This window comes from Bacillus rossius, chromosome 1, assembly GCF_032445375.1.
Source record: "Bacillus rossius redtenbacheri isolate Brsri chromosome 1, Brsri_v3, whole genome shotgun sequence".
Taxonomy (NCBI): Eukaryota; Metazoa; Arthropoda; class Insecta; order Phasmatodea; family Bacillidae; genus Bacillus; species Bacillus rossius.
In genome coordinates this window covers 307,912,235-307,937,126 of record NC_086330.1, presented here as the reverse complement: position 1 = coordinate 307,937,126, position 24,892 = coordinate 307,912,235, and the positions used below count along the sequence as shown (strand labels likewise).

At 37.3% G+C, this 24,892-nt stretch overlaps 1 protein-coding gene across 7 annotated transcripts in view; it reads left to right on the top strand.

Moving 5' to 3' along the window:
• LOC134527877 (very long chain fatty acid elongase 7-like) overlaps positions 1–24,892 on the top strand; it is a 213,960-nt gene that overhangs the window by 76,296 nt on the left and 112,772 nt on the right. For 2 of the 7 annotated variants that reach the window (XM_063360863.1, XM_063360869.1), the window contains one exon: positions 17,416–17,467. The exons of 1 other annotated variant lie outside the window; for it this stretch is intronic. The gene's annotated coding sequence lies outside the window, so the exon portion shown is untranslated. Of the gene's footprint in view, positions 1–17,415; positions 17,579–24,892 lie in introns of all 7 variants that reach the window. 4 more of the 7 variants (XM_063360864.1, XM_063360868.1, XM_063360866.1 and 1 more) reach the window with 3 other exon arrangements.

The following is a 24,892-nucleotide window of genomic DNA, read 5'->3' as shown; positions in this document are numbered from 1 at the left end:
CAAGCGGGTTTTCAAAAACGTCTTCTAAATGTAAAAGTAATCTTTCAGCTGTGTGGTGTGGCTCACGACACCTTGTAAATTCACTTCGGCACAGGTTTCAGATATGTTGTAAGATTCATCGGAAGGATAACAATGTTTTTTATATTGCTGCAAAACTGAGTAGCAGGGAAGATTTCCTGTTGTTTGTCTGATTCTTATATATTGCGTCCTTTACAAATCAGCTCTACAAACATTGCTAGTGCTTCCTCCGGACAAACATGCTTGGCATGTGCCTTGTCACACTCAATTGAATTCCTGTACTCCTTAGCACGATCCTTACTTTCTGAAATCTCTGTCAGTATATCTGACGCACATGTTGTTCCCTGGGCTCTCAATTCCATTTCAGCTGCATAGATAATATTCTCAGGGCTATCAGACAAACGTATTACACTCAGTCTTGCGTCTTTTGCTTTGCTCACTAATGTCTTGAAAGGATTTTGTTGGTCTACCTGGTCTTCTTATTGTCATTAATACAGGTAATTTAAACATAAACACTCCATTCAACCACTTTTCATTGTTTTTCACAAATAAATCACTTTTGTATTTTGCTGTTACCCAGCGATTTTTCATTTCTGATTTCAATCTTGATAAATTACGCTTTATTTCCATAACTTGTTCTTCGGTGTAAGGTTTATGTGAAACCAAGTAATCTTCGATGTATTCTAATTGACCATTAAAATCGAGATGATTCTGTGATCTCATCTGGTAAAATATTTCCTTATGAGTCATCAAACTATTTCCAGAAGGTCCTGAAATAATATAAATAAAATGAATGGAAGTATAATTTTTTCACATTTTCATATTATATATTTGAAATCACTCTACATGGAGGAGTAGGAATTAGTTGGAACCAATATATACATTTTTTAAAAATATAATTACTATATTTTAAGAATATATAAGCATCATAATCGGGAAATGCCTGGCACTAAAACAAAAAGGCTCCCAAAACTACTAGGTATTTTTGATAAAAATTACTGTATTTAAAAGCCTTTTTTAAAAGTAAAAAAAAAAAAAAAGGTGGCGAGTAAAATTATAATATTTGGACTAAAAAACAAATATACTTACCAGGAGTTTCAGAATCCATAGCCAAAATTTAATTTTTCACAATATAACATAAGATAATAAATACTTAAATACTGAGTTTTAAAGCACGAACATCGAGAATACACAACCACTGCGAGCAATGCCTGAGTTCCGACTGACACTACCATTTGTAAAATGGGGTGGGTGAAATGAAAGGGGCGACTGAAAAGTATCCAATCGGAATGGTTACCATTCCGTAAATTATACATCCTCATGTGCCCAGAGCAATCCAGAATGGTTACCATTCAGGATTTACGGGCAAATATCGTATAATTGCAAATCCTCAAAAGTATCCACTGTATGAATGGTTACCATTCCGGCTTTTACTGCAAATGTGCTGCTAGAAAAAATCTGGAAAAGTGTCCGCAGTGTGAATGGTTACCATTCCGGATTGGATAGTTTTCCGTGTTCGTCTGCAAAATACGGAAAATATTCCGCTGTCGGAATGGTAACCATTCCAGTTTTGTGTGTACAGATATAAAAGTAACTCCTAAAATCCTGAATGGATACCATTCCGGTTTTCCTTGCCAATGCACTTAATTTAAAAATACTAAAATGTTCCCGCAGTGTAAATGGTTACCATTCCGGGTTTATTTGACAATGCACTTACTTTAAAAATCCTGAAAAATACCCGCAGCATGAATGGTTACCATTCCCGTTTTCGCCGCTGTTGCACATCTCTTAATAATCCTGAAAACTATCCATTCGGAAAAGTATCCGCTGAGGGTGTGCAGTTGACTCATTTACCCGTTGCTAGATGGCAGCAGTGTTATCTGTACACGAGAGATGGTGTGCACAAAACATTTGCATATGAATTTATGATCAAATATAATTTATTTGCTTTTAGAAAAATTAACTACCCATATCTGTGTTGCGAATAACTGGATAATGTCAAGTGAAAAGAAATATTTAGTGTGAACAATATTTTTTGTAATATATCTCTAAAAATGTCTTTCGATTTACGGGACTGGACTTGTCTTTCTCCTAAAAACACGCAATTAAAAACATTGTATGTATTTTAAATTTAATTTTTTATATTTCAGAAATAATAGGCCTACTACCAAATTATACTAAGTGTTCATGAATACAAAAATATCTACACTAATGGAGTTCATAAAATCAATTTTGTTTGGGTAAAGGCAGAAAGTACAGAAGTGATAATAACTGTATCCGAATTGTGGCCAAATGGATCCCTTAGCTAAGATACATGCCAAACCTAGACAATACACTTATGCATATTAGTAAAGATTAGTATAAAACCATAATTTATGCACGTTTTTGAAGAAAGGGGCTTTGATAAGAGCATCGCTGTCTTACATATCAAGCAAGCATCATTTCGAAATCTATATTAGTTAATTAGTTATAAGCTAAATGAAAATAACATTGAATCTTATGAAGTTAACGCGGGTTGCGTAGTGCCCCTGAAACACTGGAGTGGCCTCTTAATGGACGTATCCCTAGGTATTCGGATACAGCCAATATTTCGGTCATAAATGTAATAACAGTGCTAGCACACACACATCTGAGCATGTAAACTATTGTTAACATAACCACGAATTTTTTTAAATTTCATTTGAAGGCTAGGTAACAGAAAGTATTCAATAACAACTTGCTCATCAACACAAATATATTTTTGACGTGACAAAGTCTAATAAATCGATGAACGCTGGCTGCACGCACGAAAAAGTGTCCCGTTACGCTTATTGTACGCTTGCGCTGCATCTATATCTCTTCCACTCGATTGGAACAACCATCGATTTGACTTTTTCGAGACACATTAAACTTGAACCACTCCCATTCGTTTCCTACTTTTCCTATCATCGTCCTATCCTAACAGAATAACACAGATTGGAAGAAGTTAAATAGAAAACATGTATAAAAGTTATAGTTAAAATAATCTCTTCGTTAAAGTAATAAAAATATTTGAATTAATGAGTGCAAATAAAAGTAAATTTATCAATTAAATTGTAGATTTCATTTCACTCCTTCTTTGTATCCATACAAAATAGTGGTAATTCAATAAAAATGATTCAATTTTATTCATAAAAGTATGCAATCATTTCATCAATGTTTTGTTATGACGTTGTCACGTTAAACTATCGTCCGTAAACCGACTTTACAGACAACCAATTTTTTTCGTTAAAACCATTACTTCCTACATTGTAACACTTGGAACCGGTCTGAACCTGGGTCTGGAATGAGTTAATCGGCAGTCTTGTCGCCAAGGTTGTCTGTGCTGTGGAATCTGGGTTTAAAGCTTGCCATTAACACTGAAAATCCTACTAGCCTACTAATACTATAAATGCATATGTGAATTTGTTTTTTTGTTACGCTTTTACACCTTAACTACTCAACCGATAATCATAAATTTTTCTTACACATTGTCAGAGGTGCAGAAAATGACATAGGATACCTGTCATCAAGAAATAAATTGTAGTTTAAAAAACAAAAAGAACTTTAACAGCAAATCTAACAAATATATCGCTGGGCGTAGTTTTATTGAGTAGTTTTTTGAGATATAATTAATTATGTTCAAACCATATTCACCCCTTGTTTACCCCAAGGGAGTGGAATTACGCAAAACGCTAAAATTGTGGATGGCAGTTTTTGTATGTTTACTATTGTTACCCAATATGTTTAATTCTTCGTGATTAGTTTTTGAAATAAAATTAATTATCTTAAAACCACACTTACCCCTTTTTCACCGCCTAAGGGGCGAAATTACGCAAAATTCTAAAATTGTGGATGGTAGTTGTATTTTTATTATTGTTTCCCAAATTTATTTTTTTGCGTAAATCGTTTTTAGATATAAACTACCTAAAAACCATATTTACCGCTTTTTCACCCCCTAAGGGGCGAAATTACGCAAAATTCTAAAGTGCTGGATGGTAGTTGTATTTTTATTATTGTAACCCAATTTCTTTTTTTTTTTGCGTAATTCGTTTTTAGATATAATTAACTATCTAAAAACCATATTTACCCCTTTTTCACCCCCTAAGAGGTGAAATTACGCAAAATGCAAAAATTGTGGATGGTAGTTGTTGTATGTTTACTATTGTTACCCAATATGTTTTATTTTGCGTTATTAGTTTTTGAGATATAATTAATTATGTTAAAACCGCATTCACCCCTTTAGGGGTAAAATTATTGAACAATATATAGCCTAGTTTCTCAGTTAGCAAAACATCTTTCAAATAAAAAAAGTTTCTTCAAAATATGTCAAGTAGTTTTCGATTGACGCTGGAACAAACACACAAACACACAAACAAACAGATAAACAGACAAAAATTTTAAAAACATTATTATTGTGTTCTAAATAACGTAAAAAGTTGTTTCCAATATTTTTTTCCCATCATTTCATCCAATGTACAGACTTTTCACCTCGAACAGTTTTATTAATAGTATAGATTATGGAAAAGCAGTGATGTTATAATGTTCTGTATCTATGAAAAGCTGAGTGGGCCTAACTGCCATTTGCCAATTACTGTGCATCACTTTGGTAGGTGTGTGGTGTACGAGGTCCGAGATTTGGAACACCAGCTTCAAAATAAGTACGTGCCAATAGTGTTTGTTGCGCTGGCTGTCAAGTTAGCCAAATAAAAATTTTGTCACGACACATGATCTTGTAGTTTATTTTGCACATTTGATCAGAGATTTTATTTTAGAATTTTTGCTAGCATACATGGTAATTTTGAAGAGAAGCATAGATTTTGGAAAATTTGGTGAAAAACTATCCAAGAGAATGATTTTAGTTGGAAATAAAAAAAACATATTTAAAAGAATTGATATGAGTCAACAAACGATTTATGTATTATTATCACAGTTAACCTATAAACCTTTCACTTAAGTTTTTATCACCATATTTTTTATAAGTCACCACACTGCAGAAATACAGCATATATTTAATCATATTAATTCATACATAATTACTAGGTTATTAAAAATATAAAATTGCATTTTCACTTTAAAAACGCAATAAAGAAGCTACTCGGCTAAAGGAAATGTGCATATTCGAACAAAAGCTAATGCTTATACTGAAGTCCAGCCAAAAGTGTGATAATAATTTTTCCGCACAGAAACATAAAATTTAAGTTTTACAGAGCCAATTATTGCTCAACTATTCTTCAAGAATAATTGCTATCATACAAACTGCTATGCTAAAAAAATCTCATTGATACACAGAGAAGCTTGGTTTACTACTGCAAATGGCTATTGCTTATTGACACTGTAGCATCCAGTGGTAAAAATATAACACTGAATATGATTTTTCAGCAATGGAAATTATTTATTTCGAAGGCAATTTTTTAAAAAAATTAACAGATTAGCATTAAATTACGCAGTGTTATCGAACGTATTACAAGAACAGCAGGCCGCACATACTTCATAACTGCCAACATTACACAAGAAGTACGAAAATTTGAGCACGGGCCTTTTAGTCACGTGTAAATTTTGAATTCCCGCGGTAATGTGGTCTGGCATGTACGTCATACGTGATTGACCAATAACAACAAAATAGCGGGAAGAAAGGACCTGGTTATATAGACCTTGATTGATGACCAAAATATTATCACTAACTTTCTGCCTTTGCCCAAACAAAATTGATTTTAAGAACTCCATTAGTGTAGATATTTTTTTATTCATGAACATTCAAGTATAACTTGGTAGTAGGCCTATTATTTCTGAAATATAAAAAAATTAAATTTAAAATACATACAATGTTTTTAATTGCGTGTTTTTAGGAGAAAGACAAGTCCAGTCCCGTAAATCGAAAGACATTTTTAGAGATATATTACAAAAAATATTGTTCACACTAAATATTTCTTTTCACTTGACATTATCCAGTTATTCGCAACACAGATATGGGTAGTTATTTTTTCTAAAAGCAAATAAATTATATTTGATCATAAATTCATATGCAAATGTTTTGTGCACACCATCTCTCGTGTACAGATAACACTGCTGCCATGTAGCAACGGGTAAATGAGTCAAATGCACGCCCTCAGCGGATACTTTTCCGAATGGATAGTTTTCAGGATTATTAAGAGATGTGCAACAGCGGCGAAAACGGGAATGGTAACCATTCATGCTGCGGGTATTTTTCAGGATTTTTAAAGTAAGTGCATTGTCAAATAAACCTGAAATGGTAACCATTCACACTGCGGACACTTTTCCGGATTTTTTTTAGCAGCACATTTGCAGTAAAAGCCGGAATGGTAACCATTCATACAGTGGATACTTTTGAGGATTTGCAATTATACGATATTTGCCAGTAAATCGTGAATGGTAACCATTCCGGATTGCTCTGGGCACATGAGGATGTATAATTTACGGAATGGTAACCATTACGATTGGATACTTTTCTGCCCCCCCCCCCCCCCCCCCTCATATGATATCAATGTGGTTAGGTCGCACCTCTTTCCTAATACCATGAGGTCGCATAACTACCTGGCTTTTCTAGGAACCGTTCTTTTTACCTGAATGCAATTCCAAGAATTAGACTTTCGGCCAGCTAAATTTAAGAAATACCCCTATGTGGACGTGGATAACGCTGTGCTCTGTACTCAGAATAATTATTCTACATCCTCTCTTGGCGCGACCTATAACAAGCGAGCAGTTGTCTGATTGACTGGCACCTTATAGCTGTTGATTTTGGAGGGCTCAGTTTCAATGAAAGATATTCGTTAATTCTTTAATTAAATATTTATTTGGCTGATAACTTTGTAATTGCTGACCATTAATGATGATTCTTTTATTTTCATTTTTAATGTGTGTTCTTTCTGTATCAGTGGAGTAGCATTGTCCCAGATAAATTTATGACTGGTGTCCGAGTAATGTTTGTCTAGTATAGATTTTGTATTTTCACACTTCTTTGTATTTGTTTCTGTTTTTTAATGTGTGTTGAAAGCGTTCTGCCAGTTTCTTTCATGTATGTACACCCACATTCACATAGGATCTGATAAACATATTTCTGAGATTGAAACTTTTCTGTGGTTTGTTATAATCTGGTGATGCTTTTAATTGTGTAATTGGACTTGAAAATTAACCTTAGTCCGTGTTTCTTTCCCAATAGTGTTTCTTTTTTTTTTTTTTTTTTTTTTTTTTAACGGCCACGGGCCCAGGGAGTATGTATGAAGCACTTGGTCTTTCGGCACTATTTTGTTGAAAATAGGAGGACTTGTGGGTTGTAATGTGTTGTTTTGTTATGCCAGGTGGGGTGCCATTTTTCTAGAGTTCATAATTTAGGTAATTATGTTCATCATTAACTGATTTATTATTAAGGAAAATTACTTCATCTCGGTTAGTTAGTGTGTGTTCTTGTTGGAAGATTTTCCAAGTTGAAGTGCAGGTATTGGCCTTTACTGTCGGTTTCCTGCATATTTAAATTATGATTAAAATAGCTTCAACATATTATATGTTATGTCCAAAACAAATTTCATGCAAGGGTGGAATACTACAGGCCTTGACTGACTCCTCCAAATAGTCTACAAAATCGGTTATACAGCCTGGGACATCTTGCAATGAACGAAACATGAAGGCCAAGACATTTTTGAGACCCTGTCACTGCATTTTATAATTTTACCGTATTTTTAATAGTGTATATACTTCATTATTACATTATATATACTTTACCTTATGTCAAAAGGTTATTATTAACTACTTATTTCTCTAATAACTTTAAATACACATTTCTGCCCCTTTGTTCTGTTATTTCGTACTAGTTAGGCATACAGAAATATTTAAAAACCGATTTTAAATAAACAAAAATAAATTAATTAATTTTATAAAATTTTATATTTATATTATCTTTGTAACTGGAATAAATTTACAAGAAATTAAATGTCAAAATATTATTTATATTCAAACGAACAATTGACAGTGCTTCAGTTTATGATTATGAATTCACTTATCTTAAACTTCACTTGTTTCTAGGTTATTACTTCAAAAATAATGGTTATTACAATATTACTCAAGGGTTAATAAGTTATACATCATAGTAATAAACTAACACAATTAAAAAATAAAATAAGTCTAATAAAAGGAATTACCGACCATATTTCATAAGCACAGTTTACAGAAAACTAATTGTATTAATACATTTTGTGACATATCGACCAGCAGTCTTACACGATGTTTAACTTCTGCCGTATCGTCTGTCATTCCCATAGGTATAAAAGTGGGCAAGACAATCAGTAGAGAAGAATTAATTTGGTTAGGTTGCTTGACTTCTGGATTGTAGCCGCGTCTAAGGCGAAGTTTCGGTCGACCTTGCAGTCGCCATCATCAGGGAGCAGTTACTTAACTAAAATTAAGTGTATTTTGGAGGGGTCCGGGTTAGGGAGTGACCTAGGTGCGTCTCAGGTCGAAGCCTATACGCTTAGTCATGCTGGGATTAACCATGCAGGGAGATGGTCGCATGCATCGTGTGCTAGGAGTGATTGATGCCGTGACTAACTTCCCTCACTCTTAATTCTTTACTACAAACTACTAAATAAGTTGGGCCCGGGTAAGAACCTGTACGGACACAGGGGAAACCGTGGGCACTGTCATGCAGGAAGCAAGTTTGCATGCATTAAGTGTAGGAACTATGAAAATACAGGAGACAGAGGATGGTCTGGATGAAGAATTGGACAGAGTAGAAAAGAGTCTACCATACGGGGGTTGAGTATTTGGACCTGTGGTTCACTTCGCTCTTTAATCCAGGGCTGGATTTGAAGCCAGGGACGCGAACACCCCTGGTGTGTGGCCACTCAGATGCCAGACAGCACCTTAAACTAGAAAATAAGATTAGTACAACTTACAAACTACAATTTATAAATATGCAGTACACCCAGCTGAGGCATGGCTATGCAGTGCTTAAGGTAAGCTTGATGTAATAATATATTAACTAATACTATTATTTTTGTTTGGTTTTATGTATATCTTTGATTGTATTTTTACCATAAGCTAAGTGTACACTACCTATCCTAACATGTCACACAGTGCTCTCCTTCAGGTTAACTCCCTAAGGCCGGAGTATGACTCGCCTGTAAGTGCGCAGCATGGCATCTGGACTAAGTGAAAGTGTTTATTCTAACATGCCACACAGTGCTCTCCTGCAGGTTGACTCCCTAAGGCTGAAGTATGACTCGCCTGTAAGTGCACGGCATGGCATCTGGACTAAGTGAAAGTGTTTATTCTAACATGCCACACAGTGCTCTCCTGCAGGTTGACTCCCTAAGGCTGGAGAACGACTCGCCTGTAAGTGCGCAGCATGGCACCTGTACTAAGTGAAAGTGCTTATTCTAATAAGCCACACAGTGCTTTCCCATTTTTATAGGGACCACTGCAAGACACTTGATTTTAATGGTAAATAATTCTTAAATATAGTGGAATAACTGTCAGTGTATGAATAATTACAGGCGAATGGAAGCGTATTTATAGTTGGTTTGCTTAGTGGGGTTCTGTAGTCGTGCCATGTCCAGAAGCGCCGCCCATCAGCAAGCAGCATGCCACTAGTATCGGTATCCCCAGCTCGATCGGTGTATACTTTCACTGGATGCCAGAGCGAGCGCCTAACCACATGGCACGGCGTCTACAGCTTAATTATTAAGTGAAATCATCGCTTCGCACCGCCGCAAGCGAAGAGATGATTTAACTCAATGATTGAGCTGTAGATGCCGCGCCGTGCGGTGAACTCACATGTTGGGCCGGGAGCGAGTGACTGCGACTCCAGGAACTGGGCGTTCCTGTAATTCGCTTTGTGAAATTGCGACCCCGTCACTATGTTCGAATCGATGGGAACGACGGCGGGGCGCGAAGTGTGTGATTTTAAGACTAAGAGTGGCTCATGGTCCAGAAAAGGTAAAGAGAAGCTGTCGCATGTTGCTTGGCTCTATTTTTAGTAGTGCAGATATCGGGGGCTGGGGAGGTCAGCCTTCCCTTCACTAATTTGTCTATCTGATGCATGTGAGTGTCGTGATGTCTGTATGTAGAGGCTGGTTTTGTATTCTGTGCCAAATGTGCCTAGTTAAACTCGTTGTGCGTGAAGTACAAAGCTCCAAGGCCGCTCTATGCAGTTAGAGGGATAACATATCCTGTTTTCATCCTGACATATAAGGCCTAGACCCAGCCAGTCGCACTCGGAGGCATATCATCGTGTGAGAGTAACCCGGCGAAGGAGAGAGAGAGAGAGTGCACATTACACACTGTGGCTCTAGTTTTTTTATCTCGAGAAACTGGTGCGTGGGGTACAATACGGAGGGAGGCTAGAGATTCAAGTTATCCTGTTGCCAGCAATAGGCGGTTGGATTGTTGGATAAATTAGGCAGTTATTTCGTGTTACATTTGTCCCAGTTCTTATACCGGAACGCGGGGAGAACAAAGTAACTGATAGAAAAGAGCAAATAAAAATATAATCACGAAAGCTGGTGCGTGGGGCACAATCCGGAGAGAGGCTAGAGCTGCAGGTTTTCCTGTTGCCAGCAACAGGTGGTCGGAATGTTAGGGAAATTAGCCGCGGTGAGGCGCAAGTTCTTCTGCCTTTTAATACTCTCGCCTGAGAGGGGAGTGTTTCCGGATGGACTGCAGATGTGAGCCAGTCAGTCAGCAAAATATGGGACGCTCTCTTCCGAAATCCTTAAAACCTAGCTCTGCATCCAACAACAAACAGATCGCCTCTGGTTGGCCAAACATCCCAGCCAACCAGAAGAGAAGAGGCCACTAATTGGCCAACACTCTCAGCCAATCACAGAATCCCAACTCCGATTGGACAAACCAACAGACCAACCAGGAGAAAGGAATAATCTGATTGGCTCAAAGCTGCAGCCAATCCGGAAACAGTTCCCTCTCTGGCGAGAGTATTAAAAGGCAGGAGAACTTGTAATAACCTGCTTCCTGATGATTAGCGTCCCGGAAATTTCGCAGATTCCTCTGGCCTCAGGATAGAATTCAAAGTTATAGGTGTGCTCGACCCATGTTTACTTTCCCATTGGTTGATTTCTTAGCGAGAACATTTTTATCCTTGTTATTTGGCACTGTCTGATTCGCTTACTTCTCTCCTAGCTGGACATCGTTGGTTCACGGTCGTAGAGAGGCGTGTCCAAATAACTGCGGTCCAATCATGAACACAGTGCGACAGTGTGGAGGTTTGCATTCTAGCTTGCGACTAAATGAATCCGCGAAATTTCCGTGGCTCTACTGATGATGGTGACTGCTCGCTTTTCCATTAAACAGGAGTGCAGTTCCTGTAAATAATTCGTTTACCCATAAATAATTTATGTAATCTTATTTACTTACAAACATAGGTGTGTTAAATTATAGTTAACTTCTTTGTTAAAGGTTGTTGTGCTTATAGTATTTATTTTTACTCTTAAGTAACAAATAAAGGCTATGTAGTATGTAATAACTGAACCAACAGACTAAGTTATGTATTAAAATTAATTATAACAATTAAATACAGAAAAAAATTAAAATAATCATTTTTGTTTAAAGTAAAATTATTATAATGTAATATCCATTCATATATATAGTTTTTTTTGGTTATGGGATTTGAACCCATTCAATAATAACCTCATCTATCTAGGAAGCACACGCTTTGCCAAAGCGCTAGCAAAGCACAGCATAATTTGCAACGAATAAATTCGTTATCAACATAGTATTGCCAAATTTCTAACGTATTTTTTAAGTTGTGATAACTCCTTTCTATGAGTTTTCAACTTTACAATTTGTATTCGAGAATAGTTTTGCTACTAAACATTTTTAATTGGCTCACAAAAACGATTGGTGTGCCCCCCCCCCCCCCCACACACACACACACAATGTTTACGAATTGGAATATACCTGTATAGGTTTGTTCTGCAACACGTGGGTCCGCCATGTTGACGAATTCATTTCAGCGGTAGCGATGACGGGGTTCTCCCGCCTATGGGCCTCATTGTGGTAGTGTCAGATACTAACGACAAGCCACAGGAGAAAGTTCCACCGCAGCTCATCACAACTCGTCAATTCCCAAGCTCCCGTGCACGAGGCTACCATCACTGGCCTCGTGAATGAACTAGTCAGTCCGCAGGCACTGTCATCAGCGGGCATAGCCTCGCAACTGGGGAGCTCGTGAAACGACGCCCTGGTGGCAGAGAGCGCCCGTGGCTTGTCGCTAGTATCTGAGAGCACCACGGCACAGTCCGCAGGCGGGAAACCTGACAACAATAACGCCTACCGCCTGCTCGCGGTGAGCCGTTGGAGATCGAGTCCCTGGTCACGCTAGACGACTACCGCCCGTTCCACGAGTCACACCTCCCTCCCCTACACAGGGGAAGCCAACAATATCAGTCTGACGTCACCAGGTGCGTTACAGATATGCACACAGCATTGAAGTTCAAAAACCTCTTTAATATTTAAAACGAAACAAAGCAATACCTATTAAAATGGTTCAAATAAACAACTTAACATTGAAATATAATTATTTTTAAGATCAAATAACATAAATACCTAGTTTAAATAACCCAAATTACAAATTTTATATATAAACATCAATTCTGTCAAGCTAGGAAAATTTACACAAAACGCAATTTATGTATATATAATCTAAAAATACCAAGGGATTCTGAGGTATATATCATTTGGTCACAATATATGAAATAATGGTTCAAGTCCGAATGCAGCTTACTCTGACACTAGACGTGGAAGGGTTTCATGACTGAAGTGTTTCACCTTTCCGAACTCCTTAAATGTTTTAGTCGGCTCGGGTCATTGAAAATGGATATGATAGCACGTTTATGGAGATTATAGAAAATCCATTACTATCATGCATTTTCCCGGTTGGTACACTTAATGCAACAGAAACCAGGAATAGCGTACATGCTCTTTGAGGGGACACCATTCCTCCCGTTAGCAAATGTTTTCAGAAATTCTTTGAACAACTTTTCCTTAGGTAGTACCACAACATGATGGTCCAAATCCGTACGGGAATGCCATCTTTAGGCGCCTTGTATCACTCATCTGAGCAGTTACCACGGCATGTATTTAGCTAGGTACTTACGATTGACAATCTTTCACACAACTGACTCTGCAAACTGCAAATGTCTCACAACGTCTTTCCGCATTCTTTGATTAAATGTGCTGTATTTTTCACTGAGACGCAGTCATCTCAGACTGTCTGGAATGTTTTAACTGCGGATGTAATTGCTAGTTGTGCTCGGATCGGTCCTGTTAGAAACTAATTGACTATAGGCCGAGGCCTCGTGGCGGCGGCAGCAGGCGTTCAGGTTGTGCGGAGACAGGAATCTCAGCTGCGCTCGGCATTGATTATTCTCGTGAAACGCTGCTTCCCAACACAAAGAACAATGATTTTCAACTCATTTGTCAGTAGATAATTAAGTGTAACAATGGTCTACGCAGCTTGACCCAACCGGTCATGTATGAGTCATAATTTTGCGAAGAGGTTTTATAATTTTTTAAAAAATATTTATAATATATTGGGAATACATGATAGTATTTTTTGTTCAACTATAAAATATTAAACAAAATTTAGTATTCCTTATATCGCCAGTTTCCTGTTGTAACAATATAAAAATGATTTTAGATTACTTCGATGACTTTACAAGTCATTAAAAGTAATAAAAATTTACCATTTGGCACGGCTTTCAGGGACTGTTATATTTTGAAGCATATGTTTGTTTACAATTTAATAAAAAAATCATACATTAAATTTTAAATAAAACTGAAAAGGGTCAATTTCGGTTGAAATATTAAAAAAATATATGTAAATAATGGATTTTGTAACAAATTTTCAAATGTTAAATTTCAATCAAGGAATTTATTTGAACTAAGCAATAATGTTGAAACTTTATAATATTTTCGAAAATTAGTTAAAAATAATTAATAAACATTAACCCTTAAATATTTTAGGATTAGGGGGTAGGTCTCGGTGAATACCGACATCGCTCTTCATAGAGGGAACATACTGAGAAAAAAAACATGGTTGTAGGAAGCAACATCTTACAAACACCTCATATAAACAACGGGTTGTTTATACCATACAAATATATCCGCAAAACTAAAAAAAAAAAAAAAAAAAAAAAAAAAACCTTTGTTAACGTTTTGTACGCAAATCACAGATTTTAAAACTGCTACTTAGCAAACCCGAAAAAAAAAAAAAAAAACAAATCTGCACATAATACCTTTCTCTGTCCGCAACAACTTGTATAAACACTGCGGGCACTACTAGCATTGCAAGAAATATGAGTTTTTAGAACGCTACGAGTATAACGATCACTATAAACACTATAAGCACTGTAAGCACTACGAGAACTACTAGCATTACAATCATTACGATCACAATGATCACTGCGAGTAGTATGAGCACTGTGAGTAATACGAGCACTGCGAGCAGTACAGGCAGTACAAGCATTTCGAGCACTAAAATCACTACAAGCACTACATGAAATAAAATCACTATACACACTAAGCGAATTACTATGTGAATTACGAGTATTGCAACCATTTTGAGCACTACGTTCACTACAAATACTAAGAGCACGGTGAGTACGACGAGCACTACAAACACTGCGGGCACTACGTTCACTCCAAGTACTACGAGCACTGCAAACACTGCAAGCACTGTGAGTACTACAATCACTGCTTTCACTGCTAGTACTTCAAATACTAAGGGCACTACGGGTACTGCGTGCATTACAAATATTTATAACACTTCGGACACGAGTAATGCATTTACTGCCAGCACCACGAGCACAATGAGCACCACGATAAGTGCAAGTACTATAAGTACCAAGGAAAGTACTGTCAAGTGATCACAGCACTGTGAGCTATGCGAGCACTGCTGCGGTGGGAAGCAAGCAGTCTCGCCAGGCGCGCCGGCGCGGCGGCTGTGATAAGGCTGCGGCTCGCACGCTCGCTACAGCCGCGGCTACCTTCACCGACTGGCCACAGTCTGCGCCCCGCGTGAGCTACTGTTACGTCAGAGCTCTACGGTGGAACAGCTTGCGCAACTCTTAGCTGGATATTTTCTTCATTAAATACCCAATAAGAAATGCAATGTGTTGAAAGCAAGGCTAACATGATTTCGTAAAGTCCTATTTGTGTTCCAAAAAAAAAAAAATATCCAACCTTTAACGTGTGATGAGTTGTTTTACTTGTAGATTTGAGTCAGTGTATGTTATCATCATGGGTGTGGAGCCCCCGACAAAGTATCTGAAGATCGATCTTAAAGTTTAACCAGTTATTTTCCAACACTAGGTACTCTCACAAACCATTTAACTATTACTAATGCTGTACTGTAGAATTTCGTATCCTAGAAAATCGTGTTCTGTGTATTTTGTGAATAGTATGTTTTATAAACTTTTCTCTGCATCCTGCAATAGATTTGAATTCAAAATATTCAAAACTTTAAAACGATTTTTTTTTCTATAAAACAAATTTTTCCGTACCTACGATTAACTGCATGGAATGTTGCTCTAGTTAAAACAAAGACATTTAAACAGACATCACAGCTATACAAAATAAATTTTTCACAAAATAAATTAGTAAAATGTTGGAAAAATTTTTTAAACATACGTGCGCAAGGTGGTTTATTATTCTTCCGCGGCGTGCTTTAGTAAATTTAGTGCAAACAAGACAGTAATTAAGTTTCCCACTATCACTCACATCAACCCAAAGATTCCATCGGTTAAGATTAAAATTTAAATTACTAAGTACTAAATTCCATGAACAATATAGAGGGCACGCATTACCGTTTAAACTAGGAAACTAAACGCGCAATTCTTTCAAATAATTCCGAACTTATTTATAATATGAGGTCGTTTTTATTATGTGTATATCTGTGGTGGGTGTGTAAAGTGTGATAAGTCAACAAACATCGATTTTAAGCTATCGTCCGGAGTTGGGTCAAGTTAAATCCAGTGTAACCAGACTGATAGCTACTACATGGTCTGCACCACTGTTTATTTCTTCACAGCTTTATGAAAATTAAAAAAAAAAAAAGTCTGTAAAGTCAGTTTACGGACGATAGTTTAACGTGACGTCAAAACAAAACATTGATGAAATTATTGCATACTTTTATGAATAAAATTTAATAATTTTTTGAATTATCACTATTTTGTATGGATACAAAGAAGGAGTGAAATTAAATCTACAATTTCATAGATAAATTTACTTTTATTTGTACTCATTAATTCAAATATGTTTATTACTTTAACGAACAGATTATTTTAACTATAACGTTTATACATGTTTGAAATTTAACTTCTTCCAATCTGTGTTATTCTGTTAAGTATAGGGCGATGATAGGAAAAGTAGGAAACGAATGGGAGTGTTTCAAGTTTAATGTGCCTCGAAAGAGCCAAATCGATGGTTGTTCCAATCGAGTGGAAGAGATATAAATGCGGCGCAAGCGTACAATGAGCGTAACGGGACAATGTGCGAAACGGGACAAATGAGTCATCCTTTTACGTGCGTGCAGCCGGCGTTCATCAATTTATTAGACGTTGTCACGTCAAAAAGTTTTTTCCACACACAGCACACTCAAATGGTATTGTTAGCCAAAGATTACTCAGTCCGTGTATTACTGACGTGTGTGTTTTTTGTGTGTGTTGGAGGCTTGGTGAAGTAAAGCTGACAGGAGCGCCGGGGCGCTGGTGCAGGGGACAACTGCCCTCAGGCGTCTCCTCGCGGGCCAGTTGCGCGGAGGCACCGAGTGCCGCGGGGGCGGGTAGGAGGGTGTTGCGAAATGCAGATGCGCGCACATTCCTGGCGGCGCGGGTTTGTGGGTCGCAGCCCGCAGCTACGACACGCCGGTGCCGGCTGGCGAGCGACCCGTGCTAGTGACTTCCAGCTGACTGGCAACACTGGACACTTCCACCCTCTTCTCCCGCATGCCTAGCACGGGAAAGAAAACACTGCACGGTTGTTTGAATGTTACATATATATATTATCTTGTGGGCGCGCTGGTAAAAAGACAAACCTGAAATGATCTGTTTCAAAGTCATTGCTCATAGCTGCTTCGCGGCATTATTTCCTCCGAATTTGGACCAAATTGAATGTAGTCATCCGCGCATAAATATCGTGGCATGATGCAACAGAAGGAGAGGACTTCTACAGACCAAGAAAGGTTCAATGCGCAAGACGAGCTGTTGTGTCCGTGCACGGAGCGGTCCCTCAGGTCGCCGGAGATCAGAGGGAAGTGCGCAGAGCGCTCTCCACCACACTGGGGCGGGAGTGTGTACTCGCTCTCAGCTGACCTGTACTGAGCGGAGAGGCGAGTGTGTGCCCTCAAGTGGTCTTGTCTCGTGTTCTCAGATCCACAACGTGCGCGGGAGGACGAGGCCGGGCGAGAGAGCAGTTCGAGCACGCGAGTACGCTCTTGCTACCGCACTCGCGCCCCTCACTCGAGCCGCGTCGCCAAGTGCACTCTCGAAGTGACTCCACGAGGGCTGTTCCGCACTGTGGGTGAAGTATGCAGGTGCTCATACTGTGTACTTCCCGCGCCCTTGCAGGCGAACAAACGTTGCCATTTTAAAAAGCTTTTCGCTTGTTACAGTTAACTGAACTCTTCAGTAATTTAAAGACTCGCAAACTATTTTTCATTTCATATTTTTACAGGATTTATAAATTAAATGAAAAAATATATATTTAACAGGTTAACATAAAATTTTCAATCACTACATGTACTGGTTTGTCAATCGAAATCGGAATCATCTTGTGAAACGAAAGGCCATTATCAGTAGGAGGAGTGAAAGTGAAATAATTATAACGTATAATTTCCTGCTCAGGGTTAGACAGAATAAATTTTTAATGGTTTTCCAACAATGAGTACCACATACCACAGCAACTGCCAGAGTAAATAAATTAAGAAAATTTAGTTGTAATATTGTAGGAAATTTTTTCGTCATATAGCATGGTGATTTTCTATTCTTATACATTTCTTTAACTCGAATTTCATTCCTTCAAAATTTTTGTGTGGTTCTTTCCCAGTTTCCCACCCCCCTCCCCAGTCCATTAAACGTAAAACATCGTTGAGTAAAAATATAATATTATTGAAAATATAACACCAATGACGATATATTTTATCTAAATACACTTAAAAGAAATTGATTCCAATAAAGTTGTATAATTACAAAACTATAAATGTTATACATCGCAAACACGCATACGACCCTGAGCTAGTGATAGTCTGCAGAAAGCAGCTGTGGCCTGGGATGCAACCAACCAGCACGCGATAGAGTCCTTGCCTGAAGCCACACCCCAGTCGTGCACTACCAGACCCGCGGCGCTGCAAGTGCGAACTATCAGGTGACTCGCTGTGGCTTCCTATTGGCGAGGCCGTCAGGTTCACTGCGTTCGCCAACACCGCCTCGACACCAGAGGCACCAACACCACAGTCAGCCTGTACACACAGTCCGCGCGACACACGGCCAACGCTCTGGTGTCTAGTGGCGATACTTGTTCTGTACATTTACCACTCCCACAATGATCACTGTGCACCTGCGAACAGTGGCTTTATTTACCTGGCTTTGCACGGGTAAATAATTATTTTTAACAAGTCAAAATGTATTTAAACAATCATTGCAATTGAACTTCCATTTAAATTAATGTCCTATTTCAACTATTACTTTATCGCGTCTGGCCTTTAAATTAAAATTTATTGTACAATACTGTGTTGGTTTGAGGGCAAAGAAAATCACAAATAGACAGTCTTATGATCCGAAAATTATGTCCACTTGCGAAATATAAAATACATTAGGCTATTGGGTAACTTCAGCTCTCGCTGGCCCCACGTGCTTGCTTATTTTGTTATATTTGATATATATTTTTTATATAAGTATGGGTTAAATCAGCACAACCCGAGAATGCAGTCTTTTTTATGTTTCTCTGCCGTCTTAGAAATATTGCTGCATCTTGAAACTCAGCATATGTTAATCAGGTATAATGTATCTTTACAACAGTAAATTATAATTCTTTTGAATCTAATTAAGTATAATTCTTATAAACAAACTAATTCATACACACTGTTAAAAATATGATTATAGATGAAGGTATTATTGAGGAGTATAAACAAGAATATAAATGTATGAGGATATCTTGATGACGACAAATGAAATGTTTACTGCCTTCTAGCAACATAAATATTGTTCTTAAAAAAAATATTTAACGATTTTATTTCAAGTTTTGTTACTTTTACGCAAGTTATTTATTCTTTAGAAAGAAAAATTATTTTAATATACTCAACAATAAAATAAACCCAATTATATTTTAAACTTTTAAGTTATATCATTGATTTATACCATAAAATGAACCTCGTAAATGATTTCCAGTAGAATAACAGCATTGAAATTTAACGAATTAAGACAATCTTACACACCTTCATTATAAAATTATAAAATTAATTATAATTATTCGTTAATTTATTAGGGACATACACGTTACCATATTACATAAAAGTAAAAAACGTTTTTTCAAGGAATATTATTTTTAATTGCCTTGGTATTGTCCTCCAATTTATTAGATTAGTTGCATGTGACTAACAAGCGAAATTAATTTCCCTCTTATTAACAAAAATCACATTCATCAGAAATGATTTTCCTGGAATTGAAACCCAGAAACTCCAGTGCCAAATTAAATTTCCTCTCAAACGATTGTTCCATAAAAGTTTCCCATTGTAAGAAAAACGTAATTATGTTTAGGCTAAAATAAAAGTTTGATTTTGAAATAAAATTATAATTCATGAACTGATTCACGTCCTATTACCCGCCACCCAAAGTCTTCGTCATAACCACAAAAGTGTTCACTACATTTAGAGAAAATGTTTTCATTTAAGTATTTTTTTTATCTCAACAGGAAGTACTAGCTCTCTGTGCTTGATGTTCGCCAGCTGAAGGTTTTGCCGGATCTGATAAGAGATAAGAGTACAAGTCTGCGAAAAGTAAATCGCGGTAGTCTCGGTTTCTAGTAAAAAAAAACCAAAAAAAAACATTGGGGGTAGTTCCTGGTGCATCGACTTCTTTCTTCCGTGTCAGAACATTTTTTTTTCAAGTGGCACGACCTAGTTTTCAAGTGATTTAGATATATAGTTATGAGAACTCGCGAACAGTACAAACCAATTAATTGTCTAAGACCAAGGTTACACGGCAAACCTAAACTAATCAATCTAAACAAATATAAAACTACACGAAAATTATATTAAATTGTTGGGGTTTAATTTTCTAAGAAGTAAAACTCAGCGCTTTAGGAAACGCTAGAAGTCTCATATCAAAAGCACACAGGTTGAATTCATAAATTTATTACAATTTATAGCACACACAATTCACAAGAGAAATAAATCAAGTTACAGAGGCGGGTTCTGTTGTTGCTTCTTAAGGGCGAGAATCCTACACCAGATCCCCTCCAACTGACTGTAAACAAATGTATGCGAGGATTCATCACAGCTGCTGAATATGTGTATTGCAGAGTCTCGGAATTTTCTCAATCGTTTGCATAATAATTCATATTTTTTCATAAATAAAAAAAACATTTTATAGGAAACAAAATATCAACTGATTCTTGTGGACAAAATGTTATAATTTTAATGTTTAAATCACTTTTATTCGTTATGAAAGTACTGTTTATAAGCTGTATTCTGCTTAGTATTCGTAAGTTCTAATCAAATATTTCTCGAAATATTTTCTTATAAAAGCATAGTTAAGCCATTTATGAAACCATTATTCAGGGTTCCCTCATTGACAATCACTGAGATTTTTGAGAAAAATGTATTCATCTAAAGTAATCCACACATTGCAGGGAGAATAAATGTTCAGTGCGAGGGAAACAGGGTGGGAACCAGAGAAGAGAAGAGAAGAGAAGAGAAGCAGAGGCGAGAGATTCCCCCTTCCCTGCTGGGCTGGACAGCTACCCTCTGCTGGGCTGCACAGATACCCCCTGCTTGGCGCCTGGCTCTGTCTGAGCCTGGCAACAAGAGGGAAGAGTTCAGGGGGTTGCCTCTCATGTCTATTACCCTCGTGACTGCACCTCACACAAGCATTTTACTTTTTCTTCGGCTACATTGCCTTGATATTTTGCTAATAAAAGTGGAGAACAAGTTAAAAATATTAACTGTATATTTAACCTATAAAAACAATATTCAAATACCCTACAAATATTTCTAATAGTGACAAATAATCTCATTTTCAATAAGTAGCAACTAGTTTAAGCTATATTTTTGATGGAATGTGTATTATTGGATGAAAAACCAGTTTTAATATTTTTTTAGTATAAATAATATTACAATGAAAAATGCACAGTATCATAAAAAATATAAAAAATTGTAGTAAATAATAGAATTACATGTATGACTAAACATATCATTGTAGGAATTCAGTATCGTTTACTTTCATTTAGAAGTTAATGCGTAAAAATCAACCTCGGAGGATTTAATGTCTGCAAATATTATCCATGTTGCTAACTTTTTACTTTAAAAACTAATACTGAGAACCTGTTTAACATATCACTGTAAAATCCAAGAAGAAACTTTGCAGGCCAATGAAATGCAAACCGGCCGAAGACTAAATATGAGGAAGGGGCAGTGGGGTACTGAGCTATGTTTATATAGTCAATTACAACAGTTTTTCTAGATAAAGTATATTATGATCTTAAATATCAGTAAATTAAGAACTCCGTGAAAATACAAAGAAATTATTAAGTTTGTCCTGAATGTTAGATTTTAAATTATTAATATTAAGCTTTAATTAATGTTCTTTATGTCGGCGTAAGGTAATTTATATCCCAAAGATTTTCCTATTTTCCTTGGTACTGGGAAAATATGCAGAATAGTTCTGAAGTGTATCACACGCATACTACTACTGCACGAAAATAACACACAACAGGGCGTGAAATCTTTAAACGTGCATACCAGTTTGTGTTAAGTTATGACATTTTAGTTGCTAGCCATGTTAATTATATTTCATAGAATAAGTATGTGGTTGTGAAAGTATATTCTACAACTTCAATACTTGCCACCACCCGGCGGTCCCTTGACTGAGAACCGATTGAACCTGGTGACGCGGAAGTGGTTTACAATGATTTAAATATGAGCTTGGTTCAGAAGGGCGCCAAGTTATCCTGGACGCGTAACCCAAGCGTTGGTGTGGGTTGCCTGCCCCAGTGTGGCTGCCTTGGCGACTGCACCTGCTGGTGAAGGCCCTACTAACTAACTTAAACCTCCAGCGCTCCCTTCTCCGCACATGTAGTTGGTTCCCAAGTAGGTCGGGCGGACAACTACTGAATAAAACAAACGTGTTGGTGGGCGTGGTTTTATTCACACGAGCCGATGGACAGGTACTAAGCCTGAGTCGGTGTGCTACAAATGACACCGGAAACACTGTCGACACATGACGCACTTCACTTTCTTCGTCTCCGCCCTCTGGCGGCCGTTCCGCTGGAGAAATATTGCGATCCGAATCAGTCGGCCCTGCACTCTGTTTAAAACTCCACGGCGCGGTCGCGCGTCGAAGGGAGAAGTTACGGCGGTAGGGTGACGCCCTGCACCGCAGACTGGTCTAGGTATTCCTGGTGAGTTAAGTGCCAAAGGTAAAGGTTGATTAACAAGATTTACCGGCACGGAGAACTAAGTGATGTAAGCGTTGCAGCTTCCACGCGTGACGGTCTCGTCCGCCTCGTACCGCGAGCTCCTGAAGACTCCAACAAGAGCTTCGCGGCGGGAGAGGGGAGGGACAGCGCCCTCGCGCGCCGCACCCGTAAAGCACTAATCAATGTTTTACGTAAAAATTAACGTCTAAATATCTTATAATTTACTTAGTTCAATTCCCCACGTGGGAAACGACTGACAGAAGGTCTAAATATGTGCGTATTATCTATATGGTAATTTTTTATTTGAAAAACAACAGTCAAACCAGAGACTCTTCGTCGCTTGTGGGTCACTCCGTTACTTGGAGCCCCACTATTTATATTTTATTAAATACACTCGGTAAGCACTACGTGTTAAATCTGGCCTGGGGCCGCTAAAAGGCGTTCGTCAAACCAGGCACTTTTTTAAGGGGGCACACGCATACTCAACGACGCACTTTCGTTTGTGAATATTATGACATTACATAAATTCTTGCAGGAATTAAATACACTGTTACTCATACAGGAGCCTAACACACGGCACGGAGCACTAGCTTAGTTGCAGACACAATCACTAACTTGACTCGTGCGGACGTGATGCGAGGGTGTGTTCCGCCAGCGGGGGTACTGGCGGGTGGAGACCGGGCTTCACTATCACAGGAGGTACGACGTCACACTGTTGACATTGTAAGACGTTGTTGATTACGCATTTTTTACATATGCATTATCAAACACTGCAATACATAATTCTCTTTTACAATCTGTTTTCACACCACTAAAAATTGGTAAATGTATCTACATAAAATTAACATAGTCAAGCACTTCTGAATTTCCAGTATTTAACAGATACAGCAATCATGACTTTATTCTACCGATGAAAAGTTTTTATGTATATATTTATTACATCTTATATATTTTCTTTGCGATGTCTTCCGCGATAGTTAAGTAAAACGTTTTTCCCATTCATGTTGTAATTACTACAAAAATAACGTTTGGAAATAAAATGCTTGATTGTTAACACTTTTCATAACACAAGGGTAAACTCAAAAGTAACAATTCTCCAAGTAACTGCGAGAGAAAAACGCACTCTTATTTTAAAAGTAATTTTTTTGATTTTGCAAGTTGTTTGTGTAAACCATGTTATTTAAAGTTTGCCAAATGTTTGAACTTTAGAAAAGAAAAATGAAGAAGATTGTTTTAATAATTACTTTAAATCATTAAAACATTTGTCACGTTTAAAAATTTAACTACGAAAGAAGGGAATCCTATTCGTAGCGAGACCCATTCAACTGGTTGATTTTATTTTCACTAAGCAAAAAATACGAACATTTTGTATCATCGCAAGCCCTTACCATTTCAGCACTAAATGATTGGCATAAATAATTTTATGTAATATTTTTTGATCATTTTCAATAATTGATTAGGTTTTCTGTTTCAAAGTAAATAATTGCTGTTTGAATGTTTCAGAGGTAGTCATATTTTAGCAATTTGTTATTTTACTCTTAATTATCATTAGTTCATGACTTTAAGAATGTCTGTTAATGTACCTAATTTAAAATTTAAAAGCCACTGAAATGCGTTATTACCTGTTTTGCTTGTTGGTTAAGTTTTCAATGTAGTCATATATTTTTCTTTACTTGTTTTGTTATTATCCTTTGTTTGAAAGCATGATGATGCAATGTGACGGTAAACTACACCACTGTTAGAGAGAGAAAGAGAGAGGCTGGTGTGCCTGAAGTGTACGAGAGAGACAGAGACGGTGGTTCCCCGCTGAGTGTGGGAACTGAAGGACAAGTGTATCATAAAAAATTGTGAAAGAAACAAAAAACGGAAAGCCCCTATTTATAGGTAAGCAGAGTGGTTTAATTTCTTGTAACTTGTTCTTTGATTGGCTGATTTTTGAAATTGGTGTTTTAACCTTGTATGTGACTGGTTGTGGAGAACACACGTGACCACATCGTGGATGGAAGTAGTCGGATGGGTAGTTAGTAATGTTGTGATCGTGGTCGGAAAAATTATTTATTATGTATTGAGTTGAAGTAAATTACGCGACTGCGGTCAGGGCTTTTTATCAGAATTCGTTGAATGCAGTCGTCGGTGTTAAGCCCATAACGAAGAAAACGTGAGTGGTTTCGTCGTCGTACAAGTATGCAAGTACTTGACTTGTACCACGAGTTCG